The sequence below is a fragment of the Schistocerca serialis genome, chromosome 2 (genome assembly GCF_023864345.2).
Source record: "Schistocerca serialis cubense isolate TAMUIC-IGC-003099 chromosome 2, iqSchSeri2.2, whole genome shotgun sequence".
NCBI lineage: Eukaryota > Metazoa > Arthropoda > Insecta > Orthoptera > Acrididae > Schistocerca > Schistocerca serialis.
Genome location: NC_064639.1, coordinates 396846370 through 396871947, shown reverse-complemented (window position 1 = coordinate 396871947; position 25578 = coordinate 396846370). Strand labels below are relative to the sequence as shown.

The 25578-nt window shown below is 44.8% G+C and overlaps 1 protein-coding gene across 1 annotated transcript in view; it reads left to right on the top strand.

Moving 5' to 3' along the window:
- Positions 1–25578, top strand: part of LOC126456018 (serine protease HTR4) — a 474826-nt gene that overhangs the window by 297334 nt on the left and 151914 nt on the right. The window lies entirely within an intron of this gene.

Sequence of the window (25578 nt, the reverse complement as noted above, 5' to 3'; positions counted from 1 at the left end):
GTAGCGATTCTACTTGCGTCGCAAACTAAGCGGCTTCTTGACCAATGATAAACGCAATTAGCGGAGTTCCTCTGAAGGTCGGAGCGCTTCTGCCTGTAGAAAAGCGTGCTTAAGCCCTCGACGTCTGTTGAACTACTGTGGGAACTGGATTCCTCGGGAGCACGCGTAAAAAGAGGCGGCCGCGTTTCCGGCAGGGATGTTTTAAATTCCGCGGTGCTCAGGCATCCAGAGTCATAAGAGCGGCCACAGGCGCGGAGTCTGTGCGGGCGCCGTGCGCCGCCTCGTTAGCGCGAGCCGGCCGGCGCCTTTTTGCGGCTGCGGCTGACTGCGGGCAGCGGCAGGCGGGCGGCGCGCCGCGCACTGCGCGCACTGTGTTTGGATTCACTTAGCGCCGCCTGCAAAACCGGCCACCGGCCTGAGTTATGACCAGCTAAGCGCCGCTTCTTGCGCTCTGCGACAATGCGGCAGACCGTACCGTGCTCCGCGATGCAGATTTGGCCCGCTCGGCGACCACTGTGGGCTCCAAGAGAGGTGAGAGGGTACTCGCAGCAAAGTGACCCAACGTCTTAATGTTTTCTTTATACTTGTAGGGTAATCGATACTGTGACGAAGGTCTTTTCGCAAAAGGATTTTGAAATAATTTTTTTTATTTATTCAATATTTTTGCCGGACCAATTTCAGGCGTTTCTGTCCATCGTCTGCTACTGGCTAACAAAGGACAGACCATTTTTGTAACGTAACGTCTGTCAATATTAATAATACAATGAAACAGTACAAACATTATCAAATCTCACAACATGCTAACATCATTCGAAGTCAGTGGGTATTAACAGCGTCATCTGCTCAGACTTTTGTTGTAGCCTACTGGGGAAACATAAAACGAATAACCAATTCAAACCCACAACGAAGAGTCGAAACAAAAAAACCAGTAAGGACTAACATCTTAAAATTATAGACTGAACCTTGTTCTTAAGTATGAAAAGCGTGCGACAGACGCAATAATTGAAGTATAGACACTGACACACCACTGAAGAAATTATCAGAATGGGAGAATGGGATGGAAAACGGTAAAAACGATGTACATGTACAAACAAACAAAAAATGACAGAAAAATTGGATGATTTATTCAAGAGGAAGGGCTTAAAAAAACTGAGCAAGTCAATAGCGCGTTGGTCCACCTCTGGTCCTTTTTCAAGCTTGGAACGGATTGATGGCGTGGTTGGATGTCCTCCTGAGGGATGTAGTACCAAAATCGGTCCAGTTACGCTTTAGATCCTCAAAATCCCGAGCTGGTTGGAGCGCTCCTCCCATAATTCTACAAACATTCTGAATTAGGGAAAGATCCGGTGATCTTGCTGGCCAAGGTACGCTTTGGCAAGCACGAAGACAAGCAAAAAACTCTCGCTGTATGGCAGAGAGCATTATGTTGCTTAAATGTAAGCCTAGGATGGCTCGCCATGAAGGACAACAAAACGGGGCGTAGAATATTGTTGTCGAACCGCTGTGCTGCAAGGGCGCCTCGGATGATAACCAAAGTAGTCCTGCTATGAAAAGAAATGCCGCCCCAGACCATCACTCCTGGTTGTCGGACCGTATGGTGCGCTGTCATTGGGGCTCACTCCGAAGCGAGACTCGACACTATACGCAATTCTGCTCCGGCGAACGAGATTCCAGACATGTCTGGAGACGCCCTGTACCACCGTGGGATACCAATATGACAGCCAGGAGTGATGGTCTGGGGTGCTATTTGATTTCATAGCAGGACAGCTTTTGTTGCCATCTTCGTCATCTACAGCACAGCCGAACGTCGACGATATTCTACACCCCGTTTTGTTGCCCTTCACGGCAAGCCGTCCTGGGCTTAGATTTCAGCAAGATAATGCCTGCCACAATTAAGTTGTAATCTGAAGAGGTTCAAAAATCAGCCAACCAATTACAAAACAGAGGTTTGTTAGCACTTGACCTAGGTTTCGATATTTTTAAAAATATCTTCTTCAGGAGTGGGCCTTTCTACATCACATGATGATATATCTTATTTTTAAAAATATCGAAACCTGGATCAAGGGCTAATAAACCTTTGTTCTGCAATTGGTTGGCTGATTTTTCAACTTTTCAGATTCACACAGTTGCTCTTTCGCAGTCATGCTTGAGATTTTAAGTTGTAGTCATTTATCTGTCTGTACAGGCAAATCTCATCTACCCATCTCTAGCCGATTCGGGTAAGTGCTTGTGGTGTGTCATGCTTTTCTCTTAGAGTGTACTTATTAAAGATTCAGACATTTCCGCCCATTATCCGCTCATCCCTCTCCGGTTACGATTTCTAGTGTGTCGCTCATGGTGCTCGCTCCTACCACTGTACAAAAATTTGCGACTGCACGAATTATTTCCTAATTTCGAGCTTTTTTTATCTTTACTGACTGGCCTTATTAAGCCACTGGCTTAGTCGGGAACTTACAATACGTTATGGAAAGAGTATCTTCATTGAACATGGTGATTAACTGAAAACATTTAAGATTACTTATACATCACACTTCCATCAAATTTAATACCGTGTGTTGATCGAGGCCATTCAGCATCTATCGATACAGCCGCTCATTCAAAGGGCGGAGACTTCTCAAAGTGGACAATTATTTTTAGGTATTTACCGTAAGACTATTAGTCATATAACCAGGCTAATTTGTGTATAGGAAACATTCAGATTTAGGTTAATTAACAAGCTGAATACCGAACGACCTTCACTTCCGGTGTACAACTCCCTGTATGTCGGTATAGGAAACAACCTTCAACAAAACGTACAGAAAGTAAAAATAACCGTGGCTTACATTACCGCTCATTTATTTCAATACACCCAATAGATGACATCTAGTTCTCTGTAGAGAAGATGTAATACCGTGGGTACGGTAGAGGAAGCAAAGGAATAGTACAACAGTTGTACACATGTCATTATTTTTGTTTGTGGTCATCGACATACAATAGTATCCAACAAACAATGTTGTGTATACAAACGTTATGTACCATTCTGATGTATTTGTTTACTATTTGCCGACGGATGCCGCATTTGGTGCACCTGTGTTGTTCCCTGTAGTGATGTGATGTCCGCAGCGAACGGCAAGAATTGCTACGACACATAACATGTAGTTCCTGCACGTCAGTTCCTTCGTGACATTGAAGTGTGCACATCTCTAGTATGGCTCCACGAGTGGAGATATCCATAGAAAAACTTGTTGCAATTGTAGCACTTAGACAAGCAGATTTTTCTATTCGCCAAATTGCTAAACAGTGTAGTGTGTCTGTAGGGGGAGTGCAATACACCCTTCTCCGCCAGAAGACAATAGGGAGCAATAAGGACATACACGATCAAGATGACCTCGTAAAACAACTAAAAGTGATGATAAATATATCAGAATTACCAGTAAGAGAAAAATATTCAAAACAGCGCCCCAAATTAGTGCAGAATTGGTAGAAATGAACACGACAACAATATCTGTTGCAACAGTAAAACGGAGACTGACTGAAGGCGGCTTGAAAGCAATAAAACCCCTTATAAGGCCCATACATAAATAAAAGAGACTTCAACGGGCTAGCAAACATCGTAACTGGACATCGGAAGAGTGGATCAAGGTGTTATTCACCGATGAATCGAAGTTCGAGAGTTTTGGAACCAGAAGGAGAATATTTGTTCGCCGATTTGTAGGGGAAAGGGTAGCCCAGCAGTGCGTTCTACCTACAGTTAAACACGATGGAGGTTCTATTGTGGGCCGGCCGCGGTGGTCTCGCGGTTCTAGGCGCGCAGTCAGGAACCGTGCGACTGCTACGGTCGCAGGTTCGAATCCTGTCTCGGGCATGGATGTGTGTGATGTCCTTAGGTTAGTTAGATTTAAGTAGTTCTAAGTTCTAGGGGACTGATGACCACAGCAGTTGAGCCCCATAGTGCTCAGAGCCATTTGAACCATTTTTCTATTGTGGTTTGGGGATGTTTTGCCGGAGATAGAGTTGGCGACATTGTGAAAATAGAAGGGTGTATGGATCAGAAGCAGTACCACCGCATACTTCAGTATCATGCAATACGAAGTGGATTGCGCGTAATATGGAAGGGGTTCACCTTGAAACAGGATAATGACCCAAAACATCGGTCGGCACACTGTACGAACTACATTGCATCAAAGGAAAAACAGAAAGTACTGAATGATATAGTATGGCCGTCCCGAAGCTCCGACTGTTCAAATGTTCAAATGTGTGTGAAATCTTATGGGACTTAACTGTTAAGGTCATCAGTCCATTAAGCTTACACACTACTTAACCTAAATTATCCTAAGGACAAACACACACACCCATGCCCAAAGGAGGACTCGAACCTCCGCCGGGACCAGCCGCACAGTCAATGACTTCAGCGCCCCAGACCGCTCGGCTAATCCCGCGGGGCGCTCCGACTGTAATCCTACTGAAATGGTCTTAGATGAAGTGGACAGACGCATCAGGGACGTTAATCTATCCAGCAAGGAACATCTCTGTATTATTGTTAAGGATGTGTGGAATCATATAGATTCACGATACCTGCAGAAACTTATCGACCGCATGCCCGAGTTTGTGAGGCAATCATTATATCCAAAGGAGGATTCTTTGACGAAAGTAAAATATAATGGTTGTGACTGTATAATATATGTGGTAGTTACTATAATTATATTTTGTGAGAAATACCGTTTGGTTTTGTTATAAATCTGAAATACCAGGATCTATTGAAATTAATGAGCGGTGATGTACATTACAGCTGTACACTACTGAAGCCGCAAAGGTTTGCGGCATTATTTAGTTGTTGTAGTCATCGATCCAAAGACTGCTTTAATCCAGATCTCAACGTTAGTCTATCATGTTCAGGTCTTCTCATATCTGGATAACTACTGTAACCAATTTGAATTTGAACTGGTTCTCCGACTACAATTTTTAATAGCTGAACTCACCTTCATCACCAATTTAACTGTTCCTCGACGGCTCAGGATGTCTCCTATGAACCAGTCCCATCTTTTAGATTTTCGACAATGCCCTAGAGCTTCTCTCTGACCAGTTCTGCTTAGCATCTCTTTATCAGTTATCCGTTGTATTAATTTAAATTTCAGCACTTTTTGTAGCACCACATTTCAAAAACCTCAATCCTCTTCTTGCGCCTACTGAGTATCGTACGCTTTTCACTTCCACACAATGCTACACTTCGGACAAACGCCTCAAAGAAAGATGTTACGATTTCAGAGAATATTTTCTTGCTATTGCTGGTCTGGAATCTACATGCTCTCTAGTTCTGCCGTCGTCAGTTATTTTACTACCCAAATTCCAAAAACGTCTTATTACCTCCTTTCAAGATACTGCACATTATGTTCATATGATCTTCCAAGTTTTTTGCCCACGCTGACAGAGTCGCAGCGTCATTGGGAAACCTTAAATTTTTCTCTTTGAGCTTTAATATAGCTTCCAAGTTTCTCCTTAGTTTCCTTTAGTGCTTCCTCATTGTATAGATTTTGCGTCATGTGGGATTGGCTACGAAGTTTCCCGGTTTCATCTCGGTTAAAGCCTCGATTTCGAATATTTCGACTTCTCGAAGGGCAGTCTGCTTTCCATACCAGCAGGTAACATTTCACTACCAGAATTAGTTATTTAACGTACATTTGCTCTTGAGTGCGCCAACAGCAGTTACACATAATGTGGGATTAAATAAGTCTGTTGCAAGCAACATGAATGCATGTACATAAAAACAAGGAGAAGGTCCTGAAGCAAATCTAACTAAATCTAACTTGTTTCTACGGTTACGTGAATGATTCGCTCGTCGTTTGGCCACATGGGCGGGACAGCCTAGGTGAATTTCTCAATTTCTTCACGTCCCTTCACCCCAACATACAGGAGATGGGGTGGGATGGCACCTTCCCGTTTCTTGACCTCCTGGTGAAAAGGAAGCCAAAATGGCAAGCTGGAACACAGTGTATAAAGAAAACATACACACACGGATTGTATCTACATGTCTCCAGTGGTTACCAAACTTCTCAGCTTGAATGCGGTTTATGCACACTGGTCCACAGGGTATCAGCCATCGGCGATCAAGACAGCCTTTCAACTGAGCTCAAGCACGTGGAGACGATAATGCGAAATAAATGGGTACAGTAGCAAACAGATAAGGTGTCCGTTTACACAAATTCTGCTTAAGCACTAGCAGGAAGAAATACAGGAGCACAAATCATTAGCATGCATTCCGTTTACCGGCAGTAACTCCAGGAAAGCCGGCAGAATCATGGAACGACACAATGCTGTGTATTTCGCCCATCCCCTAAAACCTTGACACTATTATGTTAAGAAAAATGATGATCTAGGTCTTCACAAGCCAGGGGTCCACCAAATCTCCTGCCACTGCTTAAAAGCTTACAATGGAGAAACCGTGCGAACAGCAAAAGAGAGGCGCCGTGGACTTAGAGGCCACACTGAAGTACACCAGGCTACCACTTCAGACATGGCCGACCGTAGTGTAAGAACTGGCCATATTACAGGTTACGACAGAACCAACATCCTTAGGCAATCTTCCTCCTCCTTCCAAACAACAAGTTAGCAGCATTAACAGTTATATGTTATTCGTACAATAGAATATATTGGTCTCGTCGAGGATCAATAAGCCAACAGATCTTCTGCAAATAAACATTTCTGTCCAGTCGTAGACAGCACCAAATATATTGGGCTATCGACCCACAGTCATTGAACTGATCATTTAAATCCAGTTGTGTGGTCGAAAATTAACAGACTGAAATCCATCGAAATATCCCACGAAATTTTAATTCATCCACGAAGGACATCGCTTAGAAAACCGTCGACGCACAGAGAGAGTATTATTCGTCAGTCTGGAGCTCTTACCAGCTCTTACTAAGCGGAAGAGGTAGTGAACGTTAAAATAGAGCTGCGCTGATCATGAAGAAGTCGGCACGCGATCGTCACGCGAATGTTCACCTAACCCTACATTCACAAACTATCCCCGCCGCGCAAAACTAACCATCACAGTAAATAAACTGGGCTGGTGTCACCCAATACTTATGCATTTCAAGCTCTGTGCAACAGTGTTGACGACGGTCATACAAAAGCAGCTTGCTTCTCAACATCAGAAAAACAGCAAGAAGTGCTTCTTTGACTTTACCATTCCAAGTCCAGACAAGAATTGATGAAAAATATTGACAAACTACTTTCAAATGAGAAGGACCACATGTCCCACACTCGCAAACTAATATCCTTGGTCGAGAGCAAACTGATCCACCAAAGAATTGAGCTTGACACAGTGGTCAAGCAAAGATGATGCTAAAGAACTGTTATCAAAATATCGGAACTAAATAGAACAAGATCTCATAAATTATAGTAAGAGAAAGCATCGCGATACGTAAAAATGAAAAATAATCTGTGAGGAAATGATAGTGCTGCTAACAGGCATCTTTCGAGTTTTATTTATAAATTTTATACCAAAGATGCGCATCTAAAAAAAGCTATGCTTGTGTAGAGATGAAATAACTCCCTCATAATATTAGAATATGTCGCCGACTATTTATGCTTTGTTACTACGCTAAATTTTCCATGTTAAACCAAACTGCGCGTGTACTCATTCTCTCTCTCTCTTATACGAGATGACGTATTTTGAGACTATTCATTTACTGCTGTACATAAATATTTCTCCAGATCTCTAGAACGATTTTGCAAATTATCGTTATTTGTACGCATTCATGAGACGAAGGACAGCATTAGCGTGTGGTACAATATGCTTAGTGGCGGAGCTGACACACCACATTGCACAAAAGAAATCTTAGTGACGAAAATTGTTGGATGTCCTTTTATGACAATCACGACAGCAAGCTTCCCGCTTTCGGCTGGCATTCGCGAGGTTTCGCCGGTACAGATAAGTAAAACAGGAGGTAGATAATGGAGGATTTCATGAATATTATAATATCTGAGAAATATAAAGAAAACTGCCAGAAATACGGGGGACGGACAGTGAATGAGTGTTCCGAGCACTCAAAAGCGGCTTTCAGTGTTGGTGTACCGAAAATTAATGCAAATTGTGCCTCAGCACGCCAAAAGACGAGCGAAGGAGCTGCGAAAGATGTGGGACAACAAAGCCACAGCTTTTAAAACGCGGCGCGTCAAGGAAGAAATCTGATTCGAAACGTTTCCTTCGCGTAAAAAGTTCCTTCGGCGCGTAAAGTGCTTAGGCAAATATCTTGAATTTGTTAATCCTTTCACTGAGAAATTTCGCGTCAGTCCCCTTTACTTCACACGGAGACGGAAATCAGCCCCCTTTCACAAATAAATTAAAATAAACATCGGAAAAATATTTCATCAATAAGTAAGCAGAGTAAAACATGAATGGAAAATTTTTGTTACTCGTTATTTATGAAACGCCTGCGGTAGTTTATGAACGAAGTGGCAGGAATAAAGGGGTATTTCCCGAACCCTCCAGGTGGGATGTACTGCTTTGCAAGAAAATATTTACGCATAATTCTAGTTACATTCACCGAACATTTATGTTATGAAAGTTGCTCCATCTGTTTATTCCGTCTTAGAAAGTCATGTTTCGTGTTATCTCCGTGGTGTGACGCAGGCGAGCTGTTGTGTGGAATGATATTGGAATAGGCACACAATTTTAATGCAACTAAATTTCAACGAGCTAGTGTGGCAGGTGCATGGTGTACATTTGGAGAACTGTAGGCAGTTTCATGTATGCAACTTGACAACAGTAAACGAACACTGTGGTATTCGTGAATATGCCCAGGTAGCTTAGCGCGTTACGCACTTGCTTTCCAGGCAGGGAAGTGAGGCAGACCCGAACAATCCGCATGGAGGATTACCGGGCGTTCTTTTGGTAGACCGGCCAGCCTAGGTGTGGTTTTTAAACGGTTTCCCACGTTGTTGGGAAAGCATTAAGTGAGCGCTGCGCGACTTACATAACCCAGGGACCTGCCTGCTGGACACTGTCCTCTACGGCACCACTGTAAAGCTGAGGAGAATCGGACTGAGTTTTCTCTTTTAAGTCGCCAGAAGACCGCAAAAATGACACATCCAAATAAGAGGCAGCGGAGTAGAAAATCAAGTTAAATCACTTAACAGAGGAAAGGCGATGGGCCGGATAGGATCTCTATACGAGTCTACACAAAGTATGCAAAAGAACTTACACCTCCTCTAGTAGTAGTCTACGGTATGTCGCTGGAGGGAAAATGCGCAGCTCACTCCCGTTTTCAAAAAGGATCCTCGTACAGGCAAGTTTTAAGAAAGGGTCCTCGTACAGGCATGCATCGCTGACGTCAGTCTGTTTTAGAATTTTGGAACTCTTCTGTAGGAATCAGCATAGACACAGCACGGAATGTGTGAACCAGCACATTCTGTTTATATGCGAGACACACAAGGTAACAAATAATGACGTTCAACTTGATGCCGTGATCCTCAACTTGCGGAAGGCGTTTGATAAAATTCCACACTGCCGCCTAATGAATAAAACACGAGCGCAAAGAATATCAGGCCAGCTTTGTGACTGAAGAGTTCCTAGCAGATAGATCACAGTATGTCATTCTTAACAGAGGGAAATCTTCAGATGTCAAAGTTAGTTCGAGTGTACCACAAGGGATTCTTACAGGATCTCTACAGTTCACAATACAGTTCACAGTACACAATACACAGTACAGTTCACATTAAGCTGCCCCTACCTATGGGTCTTATGCAATCCACAACGCCTGCAAATACCGTGTGCAAATTTTCATACTCTCTCACTTGCTATGTGCAGCCTGTTGGTCCTACAGAAAGAATTAATTGGACCTTTTTGTAGAAAATTTAACGTAGTTGAGTGTAGTAGCGGCACATGTTTTCTCTAGAGGCCATGGTATTCGAAACTACAAAAGGGACCCTCAAAGGCATTTTTCTTAAATAACTCGAAAACTGTGGCATCTCGCGAAAACGTGTCCCAGTAGAAAATTTAGCTACATTAAAATTTCTCCAAAAATGTCGCGTTCAATTTTTCTGTAAGACAATAGTTTGAGTGTAGAAGCGAGACAACATGAAAATCTCACGTGTGGTTCTTGAAGGCGTAGCAGGTTGCATAAAATCTGTAGGTAAGAGCAGCTGAATTAACCTGTATGTCAACGACGTAGTGGATCACGAAGGAAGTTCCATGATGTTCTTTGCGGTTGGTGATTTGTATAGAAAAGTCCAACATTTCAGAAATGTAGCGGAATATTGGAAACGTACAGAGGAGCAACGCCTGGTGCAGGGATTCTCCACACAGAGAAATGCGACGTATTGTGCATAAATAGGCGGAAATTGAACGATTGTATGATTGCTTAATAATCACTGGCAGTACTGGCGTCAAGCGCTTTAAAGTGGTACTGCCTCGAGAAACTAATGGTAGGAAACGCAATTGCCAGATTAAGATCATTGGGACGACCCTCAGGAAGTGCAGCCCACCCACAGAGGAGGCAGCTTTCAATATCCTCTTCAATCTGGGACCCTTGCTAGACAGGATTAATAGATGAAAGTGAGAGGCGCATTTCGTCACAGATATGTTTAGTGTCACTGACAAGGGAACCTCCCCATCGCACCCCCGTCAGATTTAGTTATAAGTTGGCACAGTGGATGGGCGTTCACTGACGTCTCTGTTCATTGTAATAAGTTTAGTGTCTGTGTTTTGCGACCGCACCGCAAAACCATGCGATTAGTAGACGAAAGGACGTACCTCTCCAATGGGAACCGAAAACATTTAATCGCAAGGTCATAGGTCAACCGATTCCTCCGCAGGAAACTCTATGCGACACTGGTGACGGCATGTGCGTCACATGACAGAAATATGTTGTCGACACACCTAACTTGTACACTTGGCGGATGAGTAAAAAGATTCTTCTACCTTTCCCGATGTAGGTTTTCTTGTGGATGTGATAATCACTGCCAAAAAGGTGATGAAAACATAAGAGTTTGTCACATAAACTGCAACAAATGAATGCAACAGTTTCACAGTCGCACAGTTTTCCCTGTGCTCTGTCAAAACATTTGTTTTTAACGTTTTCAAATCTTTCCGTGTGTAGACCGTCAAATCCTGGATATGTCCAAGCAAATCTGAACATGTCCTGGAATTTTGGAGAGGGAAGATGATTATGTGTGAGAGCCTGAACTTTGATAATTGACACACGATCACGTAAACAATACTGCTCTGTGTACCTGTGCAGCTTCGCAAAATAATTGCCTGAAAATAAAAAGTTAAACTTGAGGGAAGACTTGAACCAAGGACCTCGGTTTCCGCAGTTGCTCACGCTAACCGCGGGACCACGGCGCACCTCAGCTTACCACTGGACTCGCATTCGGGAGCACGACGGTTCAATCCCGTCTCAGGCCATCCTGATTTAGGTTTTCCGTGATTTCCCTAAATCGTTTCAGGCAAATGCCGGGATGGTTCCTTTGAAAGGGCACGGCCGGCTTCCTTCCCAATCCTTCCTGAACCCGAGCTTGCGCTTCGTCTCTAATGACCTCGTTGTCGACGGGACGCTAAACACTAACCACCACCACCTCAGCTTACACCGTCCTTGATGTTGCCTATCTTGCGCATGGACTACTCAGTTTGTATATTTTGCTTATTTTTTTCATAGTTCCACACAACTTCTTCCGGTTTTCTCGAGTGATCTGTGTTCAGTTTTTTCAAGGTCTATCCATTGTGCTAACTTATAACTAAATCTGAGGGGGGTGCGATGGGGAGGTTCCCTTGTGAGATGCTGAACCAACTCCTGAGGTAAGACGCCTACGTTCCTGGACGTTAAGAAGTATTTTACTTCCTCCTGCGTATATTTCATGAAAGGAACATGGAAGCAAAATGAGAGAGATTCGAACCTGTACGGAGGTTTAGCAGCAGTCGCTCTTCGCTCCCGCCATTCGCTCTTAGAAAAAGCGACAGCGGTACACAAAATGTATTTCGACACGCACGGCAGGGTGACTTTTGTTATATAGATGTAGATGTAGATGTGACTGTCGCCAACACAAGCTGTGGCGCGTGCCACTTCTCATGAATGGTGCGTCCCTCATGGCGTACGGAATGCCGGCAGCCCGTGCTGTCCTGTTGTGCCGTGTGGAGGTGTCCGCCGGGGTCAGCACGGCAGCAGCAGCCTGTAGACACGGCCAGCACGCGTCACACGCGCACACACGTGCACGCAGAGGTCGATACGCGGCCGCTCGCACTCAGGGCTCCCCAGACTCTTGAAATATTACGCAACCGCCCCCACCACCACACGCCACCCCTACCGCACACGCTACCCCCGCGTCTGGCCTCCCTATGTTCCGGTCACCGTCGACCGCCCACACAATCTTTAACCAAATTCTCGGGCGCTAACCGCGCTCTTGCTGAAGTGTGCCGTACCGAAATTTTGATAATTCCCTCCGCGGAAGCACTCCATGCTGTAAAAATACAGTACAAGGAGGGAAGCAAGACAAGAATGAGATACGCTGCTTAACATGCTACCAACATGCCAAAATCCAGTAGAAGGTGCAGGGAGCTGCCTCATTTTATTAGTTTTAACACCTGTATTTAAAAAAAGGATAACAAAAACTGTTCACTGTATGAAGTGTCAGGCAATTATGCCTCAAACGACTATTATATTCAATCGTTCTTTTATTCCATATTGGTGCACATGCGACAACATTCGCAACCTAATATGTGCCTAAACGCCTCGCATAAATATGGGGCTCATACCTCTGGTTCTTTCTCTGATAGGAAGGTGGGGTTAAAAAAGGATAGGAAGGTAGGCTAAAAAAAGTTGAAGTGTGTGTGAATTCCTAGGGGACCAAACTACTGAGGTCATCGTTCCCTAGACTTACACTCTACTTAAACTAACTTATGTTAGCAACAACACACACACACACACACACACACACACACACACACACACATGCCTGAGGGAGGACTCGATCCTCCGGTGGGAGGGGCCGCGCAAGCCGTGACATGGCGCGCCTGGAAGCTCGGCCACTCCGCGCGGCTCCTTGGGCTAGGGACCATCTGTATACCCAACAGAAGGATCGTCTTAGTGTCACTATCCTACAGTACACGGCGAAACTGTGAGTATTACACATTTCCTCCTGTTTACGCAAATGGAGCAAATCAACTGGTTCTTTTTGCATGTGCGCCTTAAGGAGCTTATGGAGGCACCATTAGTCATTGAGTGGTTCCTTAACAAAACCCCAAAAAGCGGTATTGGCTATCTTTTCGTAGCAAGATCGAGCCGCGAATTCCAAGACGGTTACGCACAGAAAATGTTTGTAATTTTTACCATGTGTTCCTAACGTCCAGTTCTTGGAGGATATTGAAATTTTTTATATACATTTAGCCGTTTCCGAGATGCAGTGGTTAGAAGTTACCCTGTTTGTGCACGAAAAATACGCAAATAAAATTCGGTGCGAGGGGAAAACGTAATTTATAAAGTGACGTAGCAGGGAGAAATATCCTGTAAAGTGTCTCTATTATCATCAGAATGGTTCTGGAAACCCCACGATGTAGCACTGAATCACATAAATGACATATCAAAATTTTACTGACCGTAGAGTTCATTTCATATGTCGCGTAGTGACAATGCCACAATGGAAGTACTCTCCTGTCGGAGCACAAAAAAGGCAAATACACCCTCTTTAAATGACTATGACTTGAAAGTGTGGTATTAGCTGCCTCATCCAGCCTTCCTCAGTACCTCTAAAAATCTTCTCAAAAGTTTTGGTATGTGAACATACCGCGCTTTTTTATATTGAATGAGAACGAAACAGTGGAAATGGGAAACAGATGAAAAAGCAATAAATACTGGACGACAGTAGACAGTGGTTATGGTACAGAAAGAGAGGAGACAATGGCAGTGTAAAGAAAGAAGGGACACACTGGCAGTGGAACATAGCTAACAGAGAGAACGGTGGTAGGAAAAGAGTGAAGGATATGGTGCCTGTGGGAGAGAAATATAAAGAAGGAGGAAATGTAAGTGGTTGAAATCCAATGATAATGAGAGGTAGAGTCTATGAAAATGACCACGAGCAGTAGAGAATGGTAGTTGCAGTGAGATGAAACAGCAGCAGCGAAAAAGAATGAATGAATAATAGCAGTAAATGAGAGAAAGAGTCACACTAACAGTGGCAAAAGACAGTAGTAGCAGAACAGAATGAAGGAAACTGTGGCAGTCAGACACAAAGAGATAATGACAGTGAGTATGGGTGAATGAGTGAGTGAGAATGGGCAGGTGGTAGTGGATGGATATGAGCGATTTACAGCGATGGGCTGGTGGGTATGAAGGAGTTATACACTCCTGGAAATGGAAAAAAGAACACATTGACACCGGTGTGTCAGACCCACCATACTTGCTCCGGACACTGCGAGAGGGCTGTACAAGCAATGCTCACACGCACGGCACAGCGGACACACCAGGAACCGCGGTGTTGGCCGTCGAATGGCGCTAGCTGCGCAGCATTTGTGCACCGCCGCCGTCAGTGTCAGCCAGTTTGCCGTGGCATACGGAGCTCCATCGCAGTCTTTAACACTGGTAGCATGCCGCGACAGCGTGGACGTGAACCGTATGTGCAGTTGACGGACTTTGAGCGAGGGCGTATAGTGGGGATGCGGGAGGCCGGGTGGACGTACCGCCGAATTGCTCAACACGTGGGGCGTGAGGTCTCCACAGTACATCGATGTTGTCGCCAGTGGTCGGCGGAAGGTGCACGTGCCCGTCGACCTGGGACCGGACCGCAGCGACGCACGGATGCACGCCAAGACCGTAGGATCCTACTCAGTGCCGTAGGGGACCGCACCGCCACTTCCCAGCAAATTAGGGACACTGTTGCTCCTTGGGTATCGGCGAGGACCATTCGCAACCGTCTCCATGAAGCTGGGCTACGGTCCCGCACACCGTTAGGCCGTCTTCCGCTCACGCCCCAACATCGTGCAGCCCGCCTCCAGTGGTGTCGCGACAGGCGTGAATGGAGGGACGAATGGAGACGTGTCGTCTTCAGCGATGAGAGTCGCTTCTGCCTTGGTGCCAATGATGGTCGTATGCGTGTTTGGCGCCGTGCAGGTGAGCGCCACAATCAGGACTGCATACGACCGAGGCACACAGGGTCAACACCCGGCATCATGGTGTGGGGAGCGATCTCCTACACTGGCCGTACACCACTGGTGATCGTCGAGGGGACACTGAATAGTGCACGGTACATCCAAACCGTCATCGAACTCATCGTTCTACCATTCCTAGACCGGCAAGGGAACTTGCTGTTCCAACAGGACAATGCACGTCCGCATGTATCCCGTGCCACCCAACGTGCTCTAGAAGGTGTAAGTCATCTACCCTGGCCAGCAAGATCTCCGGATCTGTCCCCCATTGAGCATGTTTGGGACTGGATGAAGCGTCGTCTCACGCGGTCTGCACGTCCAGCACGAACGCTGGTCCAACTGAGGCGCCAGGTGGAAATGGCATGGCAAGCCGTTCCACAGGACTACATCCAGCATCTCTACGATCGTCTCCATGGGAGAATAGCAGCCTGCATTGCTGCGAAAGGTGGATATACACTGTACTAGTGCCGACATTGTGCATGCTCTGTTGCCTGCGTCTATGTGCCTGTGGTTCTGTCAGTGTGATCATGTGATGTATCTGACCCCAGGAATGTGTCAATAAAGTTTCCCCTTCCTGGGACAATGAATTCACGGTGTTCTTATTTCAATTTCCAGGAGTGTAGTTAGCGGAGCTTGTGGGAGTGAGAGCTGAGTTGCATGTTAAAAATAACTCGAATATGTTCACATAGCAAAATGTTTCAGAAAATGTTAAAGGTGCTGAGGAAGGAAAAATGAGACAGGTGGTATTCCTCTTTTAAACAGAAGCATGCTAGCCTTTTTTGTGCGCCCATAGAAGTGTTCCTCCGCTGACTCATGTTATGGTTGAAGCTACATATTTGCTTTCAAATTGATCAATTTCTTCTTTAACACACATACGTGTCGATATGTAGTGGCTTCACTTTATTTTCTTAATAGCACTTACTGATGTTCGTGTGGCTGTCTCCAATAAAGCTGGTAATTTGCTACACATTTTCGTCTGCAGTTTTTGTCATTTCCATGTTGTCATGCCTGTATGCAGACTGTACTTGCTAAGAGGAATTATTCATCGTGGAACATGGAATATATCGTAGGTGACAAAGAGCGTGTTAGCCAGTGCAGTTTACATAGGCGTCTGACAAACCTGAAGAAAAATGTGTTTATTAAAGGAGAAACTAATCAAGTCAGAGCACCATTACTATGTGCGTTGTTTAAAAGTGATTAAATTAATAAATAAAATGATTGTAATTCGTTAAAAAACAAGCCTGAGTTTGCAATATTGTCCAAAAACTTTGTATCAAGGTAGTTTTACTGTTATTGTTATTGCGATCCATGTTACTACTAGTATGTGTGTATTTTGTGTGTTTGTGTGTGTGTCTGTTGATATACTTCGATTTTCAAAATCCCCCATAGATAGAACTCAGGAAGTGTGAAACCTATATATCGTGGTGGGTACTCAGCAGCTCCTCTTCGACCGATACACTGTCCAGGTAGGTTGTCATCCAAGTAGGCTGCGAATCCCTGTGGAAGTGAGGCGGTGCGCAATCGTGGTGTAGGTAAAATCATCTTTCATTTCCAAACACCTCTCGGACAGCAGTCAAAATCGATGTTTGCAGCGTATGAAGATACACCTCGGTACCTACAAAGACGAATGAGCCAATCAAACCATGCGATGACAGACCATACCACACATTAACAGTCGGTAGATTAACATGTTGGTCCACGTAAACGTGAGGATTTTCGGGGGTCCAGTATACGCAGTTGTGGCGGTTTACAGTGCCATTCAGTTTGAATAACGCCTCTTCAGACCAGATAACCATCCGTGAAAACCGTTCATCCTCGGGAAACATGCTTTCGAGCCGCTCGCAGTATTTCACCCTTAGAGACGAGCCGTCCTCTTTCATAGCCTGCAGCGAGCTTGGAATGTGCGTTTCCACTTTGCAGCCTTCAGACTACGCTACCGCGCAAAACTGCGATGAACGTCATGTTGTTCCAAAGTTATTAACTAACAAAGAGTGACTACATTTTTTTAGACCCCTGTGTACATTCAGCTTTAGCACTAAGAATTCCGTGGTCTGAGGTGGGCTACTTCTCAATGCAGTGCATGCACGACAGGAAGAGCTATGACGAAAGCTGTTGTACTTAGCAGTAAATAATTGTGCGTGATGCTACGAAGACGAGAAAGCTGGTGGACACTATAGTTTTACAGAACGTGAAGATGTAGCCTAATGTGTGAACGCCACTGATGATTTCTCCTTTGAGATTCCCTAGGAGCAGCGGTTTTATAGCACGTTCCTCATAATGCTCCAGGTGTACTGCTCGTCCACTCAACAATGACAAAACAGTGAAGGTGTTTTCCGACAGTGCGCAGTACTTGCACAGCGCGTAGGGCGCCAACGCTTTACATAGGAGTCAGAGGCCAGGTGGTTCTGGATGAGCCCAATGCGTCGTGCGCTGCATTCTAATGACTGATGCCGAAAACGGTGGAAGAGTATCCATAATCATTACATAAAACAGAGAAAAGAAGTAGATATCACAGGGTCTGCTGCAACAAAGAAGAGAGCTAGATCCTGGACAGGTTGATGCTTCTAGATGGTGTGGAAGATGAAAGGAGCAATTTTTGAAATGTTATACCGCACACTGAAAATAAGGAAAATTGCCTTAACGTGCCGACGGAACCCAATAATGGTCTTTTCATCAAGTCTGACGGTAACTGTCCACGGGCAACTGAATGTCGACCGGTTTCCCCCGAATCCCAGAAAACATTTAAACTGACTCCTTCAGCCTTATGGCTCCAGCCAAAAAGAGGAAGAAAAGTGACGCCCTTATGAAGTACTTAAATGAGAACGAAGAAGAGAGATTTCACTTTAAAAAATGTCTGGAGGAGCAGTCGAAATCACCACTACAACAGGATGAAATAGGTATGTTCTTCAAAACCCCGTCTATGACCGAGAGAAAATTTTGTCCAGATCCTGTTGCAATGCCTAAAATTGGAGTTTTCCTAATCGCCACACGGATATAAGGGTTAAAACTAACATTGTAAATGTGGTTCTACTTCACCATCTGTAAATTGTGAATAATGAAGCTCATTCGTTCCCGCAGCACTCGTCAGCACCGTTCTACAGATCCACCATTGACACGCCCACACCTCTTAGTGTAGTTACTGAAACAAATGACATTGTCAGTGAAGCACTCTGTTTTTCACTAAATGACCTTACTGATGAGTAGTACTAATCCAACAAATTAAGTGTAAATTATACAGAGAAAGACTGTTTTGTACACTGATCAGCCTGAACATTATGACCACCGACCTAATAGTCGGTAAGCCTACTTTGGCGCTGGTAATAGCGGCGAAGAAATGAGGCCTTGGTAGGTGGCTGGAGGGAGTTGTTATCACATCTGTACACATGTCACCTAATTCCCGTAAATTCCGGGGAGGGGGGCGATGAGCTCTGACGCCATGTTGAATCACATCGGAGACAGGTTCGATGGGTTTCAAATCTGGTGAGATGCGGAGCCAGCACGACAATTGGTAATCACCACTGTGTTCCTCAAACCACTGAGTTACACTCCTGGTCTTGTGACATGCGCATTATCTTCCTGAAAAATACCACCGCAGTCGGAAAACATGATCGCCATGAAGGGGTGTACTTGGTCTGCGACCAGTGCACGACACTCCTTGGCCATCATGATGCTTTGCACAAGCTTCACTGGACCCAGAGGCGCCGCACCCTTGTCTCCGTCCCGCAGACGGATTCGCGTTCTCCCATCGGCTTGATCTAAAAGTATCGAGATTCATCAGACCATGCAACGCTCTGCCACTGCGCCACGTCCAGTGCCGATGGTCACGTTCCCATTTCAGTCGTAGTTGCCGATGTCGTGGTGTTAATATGGGCACATGCACGGGTCGTCGGCTGCGGAGGTCCATCGTAGGAATATTCGATGTATTGTATATTCAGATACGCTTGTACTCTGCCCAGCATTGAAGTGTGATGTTAGTTCCGCCACATTTCGCTCTTCTATTTTAGCAGTCCGCCCAGCCTACGACGTCCGACATCTGTCATGAGGGATGGCAGCCCAACCTCACGACGTCTGGTTTCACCTTGGTTTTTCCACGTGTTGAAGACATTCACCACAGCACTCCTCGAACACCCGACAAGTCGTGCAGTTTCCGAAATGCTCGTGCCGAGCCTCCGGGCCATCACAATTTGCCCTCGGTCGAACTCAGATAGATCGTGCGCCTTCCCAGTTATACACACGGACAGCACACTCACTAGTACTACGCGCACCTTAAATGCGTGTGGGTAGAAGTCAGTCCTTTCCAGGCAACGCTGCTATCACCTGGAAGGGTTTTTATCGACAGTAGGTCGGTCGTAACAGTATTCTGGCTGATCAATGTATAATGTTTATAGTTCATAAGAAATCTCACTGTAATCTACGAAAATTGGTTTGTGGTTATACCGCACACTGAATATATGGAAAACTGCCTTAACGTGTCGGCGGAATCCAATAATGATCTTTGACTTTTTTTTTTACAGACTCGTAAACCGTTTAATTTTTCATTGAATTTCGTGCAACTAATTAAAAAATTATTTGCAACAACTATAAGAAAATAGCTTTCACAGAATGTGCGTCGCACGCATGTTGACTGACTAGTTAAAGCTCTTGCAGGTTCATTTTCTGGGGAAACACAAATGCTTTCCTACCGACGCAAAACGCCGTGTCCTATTCGCGCAACGCAGAATTCCTGCTCCTAGGAAAACCCAGCCGCCATAACGAGCACACTTAAAGGGCAGTTGTGGGTCGCTTGCATAGAGTGCGTATGTTGGATAAAGTGAAGTTGGCAGGTGACGCAGGCGATTCTTCTGTCCCGATCGACACGGTCGGTAAACGTTGCGTGTGTGGCGTAAAGATTTTTGCGACTGCCAGGACACCCAGTGCGAGGGATGCAGTGCCTCAACACTAATAAGACACTTTTGGGCAAGTTCGAGAGAGAGGTCGCTAGTTGCCTACCAGAGCAATAAGTAGACTACACCTCTGATGTGGGCGACGCTTTTGAGAGAATCAACGGCTCTGCTGTCGACAGCATAACCTTCTATACGCCTAAGAGAAGTAATAACGATCGTCCTGCTGCATCACTACTTCCGGATATCTTCGCTAAGAGAGAGGATACCCATCAACAAAGACTGGAAACGAAACGAAGTGTTAACATACTGCGATTTTAGATAAATGCAGAGCTCGTCGAGTATCGAAATGGACGATGGCTGGATAAGCTCACTGGGATGCTACCGGACGCTTCAACGTGCGACAAAGTGCGCTACTTCACAGAAACGCTCCCAAGTTTTACACCCCTACAGACCTCACATAGAAAAATATACATCTCACAGGACCTGGCGGTCATCCTAGCTGACATCTTTAAGGCGAGCTTCCAGCCTTTTGACTAACCGAGAGATGTTCAGCACAATCAAAAAGTGGAAGAGAGGATCTCCATTTATCTCGCCTCTACAAAAGGAGAGGAAGAAGATTCACAAAAATGCCGCTAAACTTCGATTCAGGCACCAGAGGATTGGTCAAGAACAAAGCATCTGGCCACGACGACAACCAAGGTGCTGAAGGAACTGCCACGATAAGCGGACCACACCACTGCCGCAGTCTACAACAGTATCATCTGCAGTAATCAGTATCCACGTCGAAGTATCCTGAACTTGGAACACTTCTTCAAGAAACAAACGAGCTTGTAGTTGGTCCTCTATATTTAAGAACACAATGAATCCAAGACGAACTGTCTTCGTTGACCGTCACAAACAAGTAACCAACTTCGTAACTATTTCCTAACAAGGAAATAAGTCCACAACTAAACCCAAGTCATTGGAATATCAGTTTCATTTGAGAAGACGACACAAGAAAGCTTCTACAGTCAGAGTTCGTTCTTCACTAGTTTCACTGCCAAATGTTGAGCGGAGCACACTGGAAAGGACTAACACTTGAGTTACGACTGTGCGAGTTTGTAGTTCCTACAGTCATGGCAAGTGACTCTACCAGAATACCAACCGGCCCGCGAGCACGTTTCTGAGGTTCCGGCGGTGAACGCGGCGTGCGGTCGAGGTGGTGCTGGATCCGGAGAAGACTACTTCCCTTGTCTGGCTGAGTCGTAACTGTCGTTATCGGCTTGACCCTAAATACCCGTAAGGCGGACGCGTACTTCCTTCTGATTCGCTGCACATGACATTGGATGCAGAAAAAGGTTCGTGGCAGGAGTGACCTCTTTTGCTGATTTACATGCCCTCTGCCCCGGTGTACGCGAAGGGCCTCTGCAAGTCTCGCTGCGAATGGCGGAGCCTCGTGTAGTCGCAGGGGCTCAGCTGACGACCAGAAAGATGGCGGTGTGTTGGCTTGTCCGTCCGCCCTTCACCCCCTTTGAGACACGTCACACGTACGTGGAAGAAAGCAAATATCGTGGAAACCAAACTCAGGTAATCACGGCGCAGAACAGAAGACTCACATGCCAATAAACGTTCCCGCTCTTGAGTCTTCGAGAGAATCTTCTTCAACACACTACAGCAGCGACTACGACAGTAGATTACATCTCAAGAGCAATTCGGATATCGAAAAGGACAATTTACAACTATTTCCCGGAGTAGAGGCAGTAAGGAACTGTGTGGAGCAATATTTCTGGAGGTATCAAGTGTGTAAGTCAGCGTCTGGTAGAAGGGACTTGTTTACAAGCAGTTCGTTGGCTTTTTGCACTTCAGACGTTGTTGTTGTTGTGGTCTTCAGTCCAGAGATTGGTCTGATGCAGCTCTCCATGCTACTCTATCCTGTGTAAGCTTCTTCATCTCCCAGTACCTACTGCAACCTACATCCTTCTGAGTCTGTTTAGTGTATTCATCTATTGGTCTCCCTCTACTATTTTTACCCTCCACGCTGCTCTCCAATACTAAATCAGTGATCCCTTGATGCCTCAGAATATGTCCTACCAACCGATTTCTTCTTCTAGTCAAGTTATGCCCACAAACTCCTCTTCTCCCAATTCTATTCAATACCTCCTCATTAATTATGTGATCTACCCATCTAATCTTCAGCATTCTTCTGTAGCACCACATTTCGAAAGCTTCTATTCTCTTTTTGTCTGAACTATTTATCGTCCACGTTTCACTTCCATACATGGCTACACTCCATACAAATACTTTCAGAAACGACTTCCTGATACTTAAATCTATATTCGATGTTAAATTTCTCTTCTTCAGAAACGCTTTCCTTGCCATTGCCAGTCTAAATTTCATATCCTCTCTACTTCGACTATCAGCAGTTATTTTGCTCCCCAAATAGCAAAACTCATTTACTACTTTAAGCGTCTCATTTCCTAATCTAATCCCTCAGCATCACCCGATTTGATTCGACTGCATTCCATTATCCCCCTTTCAAGACACTGTCCATTCGTTCAGCTGCTCTTCCAGGTTCTTTGCTGCCTCTGACAGAATTACAATGTCATCGGTGAGCCTCAAACTTTTTATTTCTTCTCCATGGGTTTTAATTCCTACTCCGAATTTTTCTTTTGTTTCCTTTATTGCTTGCTCAATATACAGATTGAATAACATCGGGGATAGGCTATAACTCTGTCTCACTCCGTTCCCAACCATTGCTTCCCTTTCATGCCCCTCTACTCTTATAACTGTCATCTGGTTTCTGTACAAATTGTAAATAGCCTTTCGCTCCCTGTATTTTACCACTGTCACCTCCAGAATTTGAAAGAGAGCATTCCAGTCAACACTGTCAAAAGCTTTCTCTAAGTCTATAAATGTTAGAGACGTTATGCGTTTGAAATCCTACCTAGAAAACCGGGCGTTAGTTGTCGGAGTCACCAACGCAACTTCAAGCTAACGAGCAGAATTGGGCGAGGTGTCACAGAGGCCAGTCCTTGGCCCGACACTTTTATTCTACGTACACCTGAGACCTAACGCGATGTCAGAACACTGTGACCTGTCTCCGCCGATGATACGGCGATCATAACCAGAAGCGGATAGCCTTAAGCACTACATCGGCAACTGGGAGATGGCTGTCAAACTCTGAAAAAATACGCATCACAGTGGATCATAGACTTTAAAGCCGCCAAATGTCAGGCTAAGGTAATTATCAGGAGCCACAGACCAGATATCTCGTAAGACCAGCTCTTTAGCGAACCTATTCAAGGGCCAGCTCAGTGGAAATATCTTAGAATCACCACTGACACGTCACTTAACTTAGCAACAACAAGTTCATGTCAGAAGGAGAATATTAGAGTAGCTGGGGACGCTATGCTCAATGATTGAGGTCTGAACTCTGAGTGAACTGCGGCCTTACTATCTATAATATTTGAAGAAATTCATGTTCTCACAATAGGCTTAGTGTACAATCCTTTTTTGACGACTAGTTTGTTAGGGTGTGCCATTTTCAAGTCGACGTACAGACACATCTTAATAAATACATATTGGTAGTAGGACAGGTTAAGAGGTAAAACGTTAACAGTTGTGTCTGTGAAGAAAAGTTACATTCTGTGCTGCTGTCTGTTCCCCACGTCGTATAACAACACAGGTGTATCAGAGTGGTGCGACATACTTGAATACGTCCACAATTGCAAATGTTGATCAGGCCTGTTATGGATATGCTAGGGTTATAGTGAATAATGCTTTATTGACGCGGCTGAGACGCGCATGCAGAGGTTTCAAACTTTGCAAAACAAGGCACTGAAGAGGATTATGTCGTGGCCAACTTCCCACCACACTCTTTACAAGAAGCCGACCTGGAGCTGGAGGCCCTCCAGAGATTCAAGAAGACCGCTGAGGAATTCTACAGACAGATAAGAGGGTCCACAGGCCCACTTATGCAGCACCTAACTATGAAGGTTGGCTGCAGGAAACGCTATAAGGGGACAGCGGTCGGCGCTGTTAAGTAGTATGGTCATACCAGAACACAGTAGTAACAAAAACCTAGTGACATACAAATAAAGTCTCCTTATACTGTTTGTAACTGACCTTAGAAGTAAATGCCTTAAGGTAAACACCATCACCTTTTAACAAAGGTACAGGTTGGCAGTTGAGATCATTCCATGGATGCCAACACGACGACTCTTACGGATGGATTATCCATGACTACTTACCGGCTCTCTACGACTCTGATGAGCTGGATATTTGGATTCTCATTTCAGTTCTGGACTTTGGCTGTGAACCAGACGTGGATCATTGACTGGTATTGCAAGTCCAATCTGTATTTTTACGTCTATCAGAGACGGAAATGTGCAAGGATGAATTTCTCTATGAAGCCATAGTTGTTGAAATATGAAACTGTTCATCGTGATGCGGTACTAACGTGGATAAAACTTACAGTTTAATCAGAATTTCGATATAGTTGAGATATGAAAGGTGCTAATGACGAGAAAGTGAATATCGGTGAACTCTAAAACTCGGCTGCTTTTTATTTAAGTGTGGTTACATTAATAAATACGACTCTGAGACTGATTATAATTCGGACTTACTATAATTCCTTTGTTTAAAAGTGAGTCTGAGTTGAAACAGTGTCGTAGTTATATCCACTTGCTTGTAAACATTGCGAATGATGGAAGCTTTTAGAGCATTCATAAACGTTTCGTTCTGCAATACGGTAAGAATACGTGGAAAGTACTGTCGGTGAAGTATTGCTCGACAAAGCAAACTGCAGTCCAGGATCGAGCTGCAGCATCTTCGTATTTACGTCCGGGAAAGTCCGGTACTGCTGAAAGTGGAGCAGTGTGATGTGCTGCTCGGGCAGTCGATCATGCTAAATTTCTGCAAGATAACGAACAAAATTAAATCTTTTTTGATTTACTGCCAAGACACTTCGCTACTGGTATCGGGAATCAACTTCAGTGGCGATATCTTTGTAGACACCTACCGTCGCAGTCGCAAATCGTCGTTTTTTAATATTCCCCAAGTGAGTGGCGAATGTTTGCATTAGTCTGATCCTGAAACAAAATCATTACATCATTCGTCTGGAATCTTTATCGAAAACCGCGGGGAACATAAATTACAGTATTTCATAGGCGACTAGTTAAAATGGATTGTGAAATACATCCTTCGCTGAATTAACGCAGTAAATTTAGTCTCGCAAATTTCCCACTGAGTTAGGTAAATGCAAACTTGGTTCATGCGTAATGAAACGTGCCGACGCACAACAATATGCAAATTTATTTAACTGGTAAGCAAGCACAGAGCTTTCAGGATATCCTCCGAGGAGCATGAGAATGAACTGAACCGAGGAAGCAGCGTTAGAATCACGGTGACCTACTGAAGACAGAGGAAGACGAGGGAGGGAGGCGTACAGCTGTGCGTCCTACTGTGTGAGGTGTTGAGACGCCATATCACCCGATTACTTCTGCGTGGGCACTAGTCCTTCGATCAAATCAAAAAAGAAATCATTTACACCAGGATATTTAGTATTTATACCAAACAACGTGGTGGAAGTGTTATCTTTCT